This window comes from Zonotrichia leucophrys, chromosome 28, assembly GCF_028769735.1.
Source record: "Zonotrichia leucophrys gambelii isolate GWCS_2022_RI chromosome 28, RI_Zleu_2.0, whole genome shotgun sequence".
Taxonomy (NCBI): Eukaryota; Metazoa; Chordata; class Aves; order Passeriformes; family Passerellidae; genus Zonotrichia; species Zonotrichia leucophrys.
In genome coordinates this window covers 4788008-4796320 of record NC_088197.1, presented here as the reverse complement: position 1 = coordinate 4796320, position 8313 = coordinate 4788008, and the positions used below count along the sequence as shown (strand labels likewise).

The 8313-nt window shown below is 51.7% G+C and overlaps 2 non-coding genes across 2 annotated transcripts; one reads left to right on the top strand and one right to left on the bottom strand.

The window, feature by feature from the left end:
* Positions 1–378: 378 nt before the first annotated feature.
* TRNAG-UCC (transfer RNA glycine (anticodon UCC)) lies at positions 379–450 on the top strand. The gene has a single exon. It is a non-coding gene; the product is annotated as a tRNA-Gly (tRNA).
* A 345-nt stretch (positions 451–795) lies between these two features.
* Positions 796–868, bottom strand: TRNAV-CAC (transfer RNA valine (anticodon CAC)). The gene has a single exon. It is a non-coding gene; the product is annotated as a tRNA-Val (tRNA).
* Positions 869–8313: the final 7445 nt, after the last annotated feature.

Genomic DNA, 8313 nt, shown 5'->3' with positions numbered 1-8313 from the left:
GTGTCGGAAAAGCTCTCTGAGGTCATCCAGTCCAACCTGTGGCCGATAGTCACTTTGTCATCCAGACCGTGGAGCTAAGTCTGTCTTTAAACTCCTCCAGGGACGGTGAGTCTGTCGCCTCCCTGGGCAGTCCGTGCAATACCTTCTTGGAGAGGGTGGGCACAGAAAGAATTGAGGCTGATACAGGGTAAAAAAAGCACGGAGAAAAGATCCTTCTCTCCCTCAGAGATGGGCCCCGAATTCAGCATTTATTGCCGTCGTGGAGCGGCTGTGGAACCATTCTCATCTTTCCTTGTGCTTTGCCCGCCGTTTCGAGAGAATGGTTGGGTCCCGCTGGGTGATGCTCCTGAGAGAAGCCGGAAAGATGATTGTCAGCAAGCGTTGGTGGTATAGTGGTTAGCATAGCTGCCTTCCAAGCAGTTGACCCGGGTTCGATTCCCGGCCAACGCAACTTCGTTTTGTTCTTCCTCATTATATTTTTTTTTTCCCCCCATTTCTCACTGATCCGAACCGAATTGAGATTCACCGGCACGCGGAGCGCCCGCCCGGCTGCGCTTTGTCCACTTGAGCCCCGCCGGGAGGCGCGTGCTGCCGGTTACTTCTCTTCCGGACTCCCGGTGGAGACCCCGAGTGGTGAGGAGACGGCGGGGAAATAAACAAATAACTCAGAATAAAAAAAAAAAATAAACAAACGAAAAAACCAAACCAAAAACTTAAGCTTCCCCCCCAAAACAAAACAACAAGAAAATGAACAGACACCAAAAAAAAACCACTCCGAGATGATGGAAAAACAGGTGTTTCCGCCCGGGATCGAACCGGGGACCTTTCGCGTGTGAGGCGAACGTGATAACCGCTACACTACGGAAACCCGCTATGTATGGAGTTGCCCAGCGATGGCCCATGTTCCCACCATGGCCACTGAGGGACGTCAACCTCCCTCACGGCGACCTCAAAATAAACCTGCAAACCCCGAGAAGCGCCGCGCGGGACCCACAGTGATTATCATCAATGACTGATTGGAGCTCCCAGAGACCCGCTGATCTCATGAGAGGACTGAGGTGCGTGTCCCGGGCAGTGTTTCGGGGGTCCCCTCAGAGACGACACAGCTCCACAGGGAGGTTCCCGTTGAGGGGGCGCAGGGCGCTGCTGAAGAAATGTCGCTTTTCCCTAAGGCAGCTGCCGCCAGATGTCGGTAGAATAGTGGCGACAGGGAGTGGAGCTCCCTGGAGAGCCGCCCGGGAGGGACAGGACCCTCCTGGCCCAGGGGACAGGGGCTGGAAGAGGAAAGGCCCTAGGGCCAGACCTGTTGACAATCACAGATTGACAAGATGTCAGACTGGTTTGAATTGGAAGGACTTTAAATCTCATCATTCCACGCCCTGCCATGAGCAGGGACAGCTTCCACTGTCCCAGGATGCTCCATATCCCATCCAACACTTGGACACTTTCAGGGATCCAGGGGCAGCCACAGCTGCTCTGAGAGTTCCATTCTAGGGCCTCACCACCCTCAGTCAAGAGCTGACAATCACAGATAATTCTAAGTTTGTTCCTCTTACCCTACTGCAATGTTAACAACTTATTTAATGGCAGTCCTTCTCTTTTTGGTAAAACCTCAGCCCTTGGAATCAGGTGGTAACATGAGAATTATGTTTTCCTGTTTTGTTTTCTTGGTTGAAGTGTATTTTATGCTCTGCTGGCTGCAGAGAAAAGCTTAGAAGGGAGAAATGAATCATAAAATCAGATGGAAGCAAAAAGAACCTCACTTTTAATAACACTTGCTCTTAATAAAATAAACTTTTAATTTTCAATTTTATTTTACAATTTTGTAGCTAATCTTTTGATTTGGGGCCAAAGGGGGTAGAGAAGAGGTTGTCACTTGTCCTTTAACTTCAGGACTTGCCAGTGCTTTATTCTGATCTGATTTATGATAAGGATTATAATGTTACATCCAAGTCAATGACAAACCCAACGTCTCAGGAGTTGTTTGCTTCATGTTGTTGTTAAACATCCTGGATTGAAACCCTTTTTGCCTGCAGCTGGCAGAGCTGCGGAGAGGATTGGTTACAACCTTTGCACTGAGCATCAGCTGAGCGTGCTGGGGCAGAGCTGATCAATAGCTGGGGGCAAAGTTCCGTCCCTCGAGCAGGGGGAAGTGGATCTGTGAGTGACCCCAGACCATCCATGGGAAGATTCAAACACTTTGGGGTTTGTTTTCTTCTGCAGCCCTCTTTCAGCCTGGCGATGGTGGAGAGAGGCGCTGCAGAACAAACAGCGCCAGCGAGGGAGCTCTTGGAAGGTACCTGTGGGAGGCAGAGGCAGGAATTCCATGGAAGATGTTGGTGTGAGCTCCCAAACCACCTGGATCCCATGGTGGTGGCTGGTTCTGGCAGCACCACCTGCCAGATGGATGCTCCTCGTGTGGGCAGCGCTGGCTTTGGGGCCCTCTTCCAGCTGCTTGCTGCTTGCTGGTGTGACAAAGTCTGGCCTTTCTGACAAAGATCCATTGTCAGGGACGGCTCAAACTTTGCCCACAGGACAAAGATCCTGCAGCATTCTCCCTTCCAGTCCGTGACCTACCCCACTTTCTTGCTGCCAGCACTTCCCACCCATGTGGCACTGCATCCCTGGGCCTCACCCACTCCCCATGGATGATCCCCAGAGCACCAGGAAGGGCTGTGGCAGGGAAAGAAGAACTGAGGGCTCATTTGGAGGGGAAGGCTGGATATTCTCTTCTATTATCACCAGCATCTGCCCTTTCTGAGCGAGGAGCCCTCCCCCAGCTCGGCTTTGTTTCCCTGACATGCTCGCTGGCTGCACAGCCCCATTCTCCCCTTCTCCTCCCTCCACTCCCAAACCCTGCGTGGCTGCTCCAAGAGGGGAGCTGGAGGCACCCTGAGCAGCAGAGCCGACAATCAGGGCCGGGAGACGACGCTGCTGCCGTGCACAATACCCCCCCCCAATTAGCCATTCATTTCTTCTGCCTCTGAAACGGGGAGCGCAGCCCTTGTGCCGGGAGATAAAACAAGGACGGCTTCAATAGCGCTGATTTAAATTAGGTCAGGCTGGCTTTTGTGCGGCAGGGACCACACAATGGCTGTCACACGACGGCGGAGGGGAGCAGCACAAAGGAAAAGAGGCCAAGCAAGTGGCACAGATGCTGGGAGTTGCTGGGTGCTGGGACCTCGGGGGTGTGTGGAGGGGCAGAGCCATAAAAGGGGTGCCGTGGTCAGCAGGGGACAGAGGGGTCACACACTGCCTGGGCACAACGAGCTCTGCCACACCACAGCCGTGTGCCCCTGGGAAATTGGGCTTTGGCCATCACTGGTTATGAGACAAAGGGGTGACAAGGTTTGGATCTCTCAGGACAAGAAGGATATTGAGGGGCTGGAGTGTGTACAGGAAAGAGAGCAGAGCTGGGGAAGGGTCTGGAGCACCAGGAGCAGCTGAGGGAGCTGAGAGGGCTCAGCCTGGAGAAAGGAGGCTCAGGGGAACCTTCCTCATTGTTGGGGTGTCCTGTGCAGGGCCTGGAGTTGGATGATCCTTGGGGGACCCTTCCAACTCAGGGTATTCCATGATTCCATGACCTCAGTTGCAATCCCCAGCATTGCCCAATTTCTTTCCCCTCATAAGTTCCCCAAAAGTCCATTCCTGGCCTGAGCACCTGGTGTGCTGTGAAATCCTACACTGGCTTCTTTATGGATGGGTGTGTTTGGGGAAATGCCAGCAACTCCCTCAAAATTAGCTCAGGTTCTCAAAGCCATCCCAGTGTCTGCCTTCAGAGAGAGGTCCTGGGGAGAGTTTTGCAGGAGGATGTGAGCACTGGAGCCCCATCCCAGTTCTCCCCCCAGTTTCATTAATATCCTCATTGCTGTTTTTACAGTGGCAATGCAGATGTTCATGTTTATCTGGCCATGGGAGGACACAAGAGCAGCGTGCTCAGAGCTATCAGCCAGAGCCTGATCTTTTCAGCAAGCTGTTGTCATGGTCTAAATGAATTTATCCAGGTAAATCCATATGCAAAGGAAGGGCAGGTAAGTTTAAAAATAAGAGTCCACCCCTCCAAGTCTCCCAGGAATAAATAAATGGTCTTTTGTACCCCAGATTGGACTTTTACAGATCCCACTTTGCTACATTGGGCCAAAAACTAGTGGGGAAAATTGTGGGTGTGGAAAAGTGGAAAGAGATAATCAGCCATTTAATTCAGTCTTTTTGGAAGGACAGCTTGATATTCTTTTGCAGTTGCAAGAAAAAGCTGTAAACAAAAAACAATACTTAATAAAAATGTTCATTGTATTACAAAGTCATAATTTGCATGCTAAAATTGCAAGTGTCATAATTTCTACTACTGATAGTAAAAAAGTAGGTGAGCCAAAGCACTGAGTGTGCCAGCCAGTGCCAAAAGGAGGAAACTAGGTTAAGCCATAGTATCAGTTGTTCCTATTCCCCTTCATTTGTTTGTTCACACATGAATAATTTTTTTTTTTTAAATACAAGACAGCTTAGAGCTACCCTGGGCCATCAGCTCCAATGGCCTACATAATTCCCAGGCTGATTGAAACACGCTGCTTCCCATGGGCACACACAGGCAGCGGAATATTCCGTGGCCACCAGCTGATACTGGAAAGACAGGCACTAAAAATAAGTTGTCCTTTTTAACAGTAAATGTAATTAAGCACTGAAATAGTGCCTGTTGTAGGGAGGTGGCCCTGAAGGCACGGAGCCAAAACGAGACATGTTGTTAAAAGGTATGTTCCCTTCAGCAGATGGGCAGAGCTCTGGTGCATGAAGCACCCAGTGAAATTATCCACCCAGCTCCTGTAGGAAGCCCGTCTGGAGCAACCATAATAGCCCTAATTTCTCTCAAAATACAAATATATGGTTGCTAGTTTTCACTGCTTTACAGCTATACTATTTGGTGTATTTTTAGCTGTTTAGTTGTGAGAACACAACAAAAACAGCAACAGCCCACTTTGGTTTGCATTCTGATTTACATTCTAAAGCCCACACTGCAGCGGAGACTGGAGGTGCCCAGGTACCAAAAGCAGTTTAACCGTGGTAGCACAAAAATGTGTTGTCTGTCAGGGCAAGGTTAGGTGGGATATTAGGAAAAGGTTCTTCCCCCAGAGGGTGGTGGGCACTGCCCAGGCTCCCCAGGGAATGGTGACAGCCCCAAGGCTGCCAGAGCTCAGGGAGCATTTGGACAACACTCTCTGTCCCTGCACATGGGGTGACCCAGAAGCAGAAGAGGCAGGAATCCAGCTCTTGCTGACAGCTTAGGAGTGTGACCATTGTAGGTTCCAAACAAGAAGACATAAAAGTTATAGCTGATCGTGTTATTAGTGCAGACATCCATGTATGAAAATAAATCAGAACGATACAATTATGTGGATATAGGTAGAGGTTGTTATTTTCCAGCAAATGGCATCGTCTGAGATGCTCCTGAGTTGTGACTGTGTAAATCCCAGTATTCCTGAGATGGCCTCTATAACCTGAAATACTCATTGGAGTCCTCTCCAACAACCCAAAATCCACTGCAGAAAATAATATGTTCTGCAGAAGATCGGTTCATTCTCTGAATATTTATTTGCTGGTTTGGGCTGGGGTATTTTTCTATTCTTATTACTACTATTATTTGTTTTGTTTATTTCTTCTCCTTTTATCAGCTCCAGCTGAGACAAGGGAGGGTGGGAGGAGGGTTTTGTTCCTCTGGAGATAACAGGAGGCTGTGCCTGTGCAGCCATGGTGACAAGATCCAGGGCGCTTTCTGGCTTCCAAGCAATTTGCTCCCCACCCCTGGCTCCCAAGTAAAAGTGGGGCAGAGATAGAAAGGAGCTTTTGTTTCTCAAGTGCTTCAGCTGTTACTTCTAATTAAGCCAAGAGCTCCGGTGCCTTCCCACTCCCCAGCCAAGGAGGATGGAGCTGGGGCAGAAGGAGAGCCAGGAGGCTGTGGCAGCTCTGCTCTTCCCTGCCTGGGTGACCTGTGCCACCCCAGCGCCTCAGATTCCCTGGCTGCAGGGGGGAAGAAATGAGAGAGCCCGAGCCCCGCACGGGGCCAGCTGGGAACGACCACCCTGCTGTTCAAGGTGTTATTATCGGGTTAGTGCAATATGTTCCCAGCTCCCCAGACATGCTGACTAGCAGCAAATTGCTCTTTCCTTCTCCAGCTTTCCCTGGATGCCATCCCCTTGTCTCTGAGATGCCAGCCCCTGCCCTTAGGTCTGACAGCATTTCTCCAGCCTCCCCAGTGTGCCTCTTTTTAAACCCTGCTGGTACCACTGGGATGTGCTGCAGGAGCCAGGTGAAGTGTCAGCAGCCAGGGATTGGGCAGGTGGCCTTGGCACAGCCAGGTGGGCTCTGTGGCACAAGGAGGGTGGCAGAGGGCAGAGCTGTGCCAGCTGTGAAGCACACAGCCCCTGCCCAGCTCTGCAGCAGGGAACACAGACTGCTCCACAGCACTGCACGAACAGGGGAAGGACTGCCAAGAGGAAAAGAGGGTGGAGATGTGGAGAGAGAGAGAAAAAAATGAATGTAAGGAATGGGAACGCTCAGGAATCCAACAGCTCACAGACTCAAGGTCCAAGCCCTGGCTCAGCTCTGGAAGTTGCCCACCAAGGACTGAAGGAACCCTCCAGGCCACGGCTGCTCCCCTGTGCCTCTGCACCCACTGAACTCTGTTGGATCTCTTCAGCCTGGGATCTCACAGGGAGAAGTTTAGGGCTTCTCTCACAAACAGATGGTCTCCCTCTTGGGCCCCATCTGCCAGGCAACGCTGGAGCAGTTGGTCTCTGCAGTGCTGAGCAGAATCTTGTTTACTTTCCCCTCCCATCCCAAAGGTGATCGCAGGGCAACCCAAGCCTTCTGTTTCAGCCCAGATTTCCAGGAACTGCCAGGGACTCTGAGGTGTGGGAGTGCAGCCCAAGAGCAAGAGAGGGCATGTGGCATGGGCCAGCCCTGTTCAGCGATGGAGAGATGGAGCAGCACCTGGCACCTGCCCCTTTTACCCCCTCAGGACACAAAGAGTCTCCATCCAGCAGCGATGCAGGGAAGTGTCTCCTGACAGCATTAAGCACACACAAAAACAGTAGGTGAGACCAGCTCTCCTTGAGCAGCACCAGCCAAGATTGTTGCAGCACGCCTGATAAAAGAACTTCACTTCTTCCTCTCTGTGTTCTGCTGCTGCAATTGTGTGCCAAGGACTGGAGGATATCATCCATCCACGCACCAGCCCGTGTTTTCCAGAGACCTCGGCCCCAGCAGGCAGAGCAGCGAGGTGCCGCTCTCTCAGTTGCCAGGGTAGGCAGTCGGTGCTCTAATGGCGCTCGCTGAGCAGAGGGCACGGAGCGCGGCTGCAGCCCTCCCCCGAGGGCTCCCGTCCAGCCGGGACGCTGCCGGCGGCAGCTCCGCGCTAATCAGCCCCGAGGCGGGAAGTGGAAACTTTCTGCTTGCAGCCACTTAGTTTCATTAGAAGCATCACGAGAGAAAGCAGGGAGAGGCAGGAGGTGGGGAGAGGGGTTTGCAGCTTGTTTGTCGGGGCGCTTGGCACGGCAGCTTCAGCTGGAAAGGGGCAGAGACAGCCTGGGGCTGGGGCCTGGCACCCACACTGCTCAGGGCTCTGCAGGTCTGTAGCTGGGTAGTGATTGTTGCAGGATATATTATTGCCATCACTGCAAAGAATTTTTCCCCATCTCTAGTCTAGATCTTCCTAGTTCAACACAAACATGGTACTGGGCAGAGGTGGAATATTAAGGGCTGGAGTTGCTGCCTAACCGTGTATTGATTTCAGTGGAGCTGGATGAGAGGAGTCTGCCTGGCCTTGCTCCATCCCCCTCGTGCCCCAGGAGAATGTTTTGTGTGAGACTAAATGCCTCTGTAAGTGCCTCTCAGCTCCCTGCTCATTGAGAGCTGCTCTGCACAGACACATTGGAGCAGGGAGGGTGCAGGATCCTGGAATCACATTTCCTTTTGGCAGGAGGGATTTTATCTACCTCAGTCTCCCTGGGCAGTGTGCATGGTGGGGCTGTCAGCTCTCCTGAGCAGGACTGAGCCCAGCCAGGCAGGAATTCTGGCACCACCAGCAGCCCTCTACCCCTTGCCTCCCATTTCACTGATGTCCTCACCCAAGAGCAGAAATAAACTCAACTGCTCACCTCTAAGTCTGCATTTTTCACTAAGCCAGCTCAAATAAAGCAACACTTTCAGGAATTGGACTTGATGATCCATGTGGGGCCCTTCCAACTCAGGATATTCTACACTCTGTGTACCCTGATGGTTTTGGGAGAGATATGTGAGAGGAACAGAGCTGGCAGGATAAAT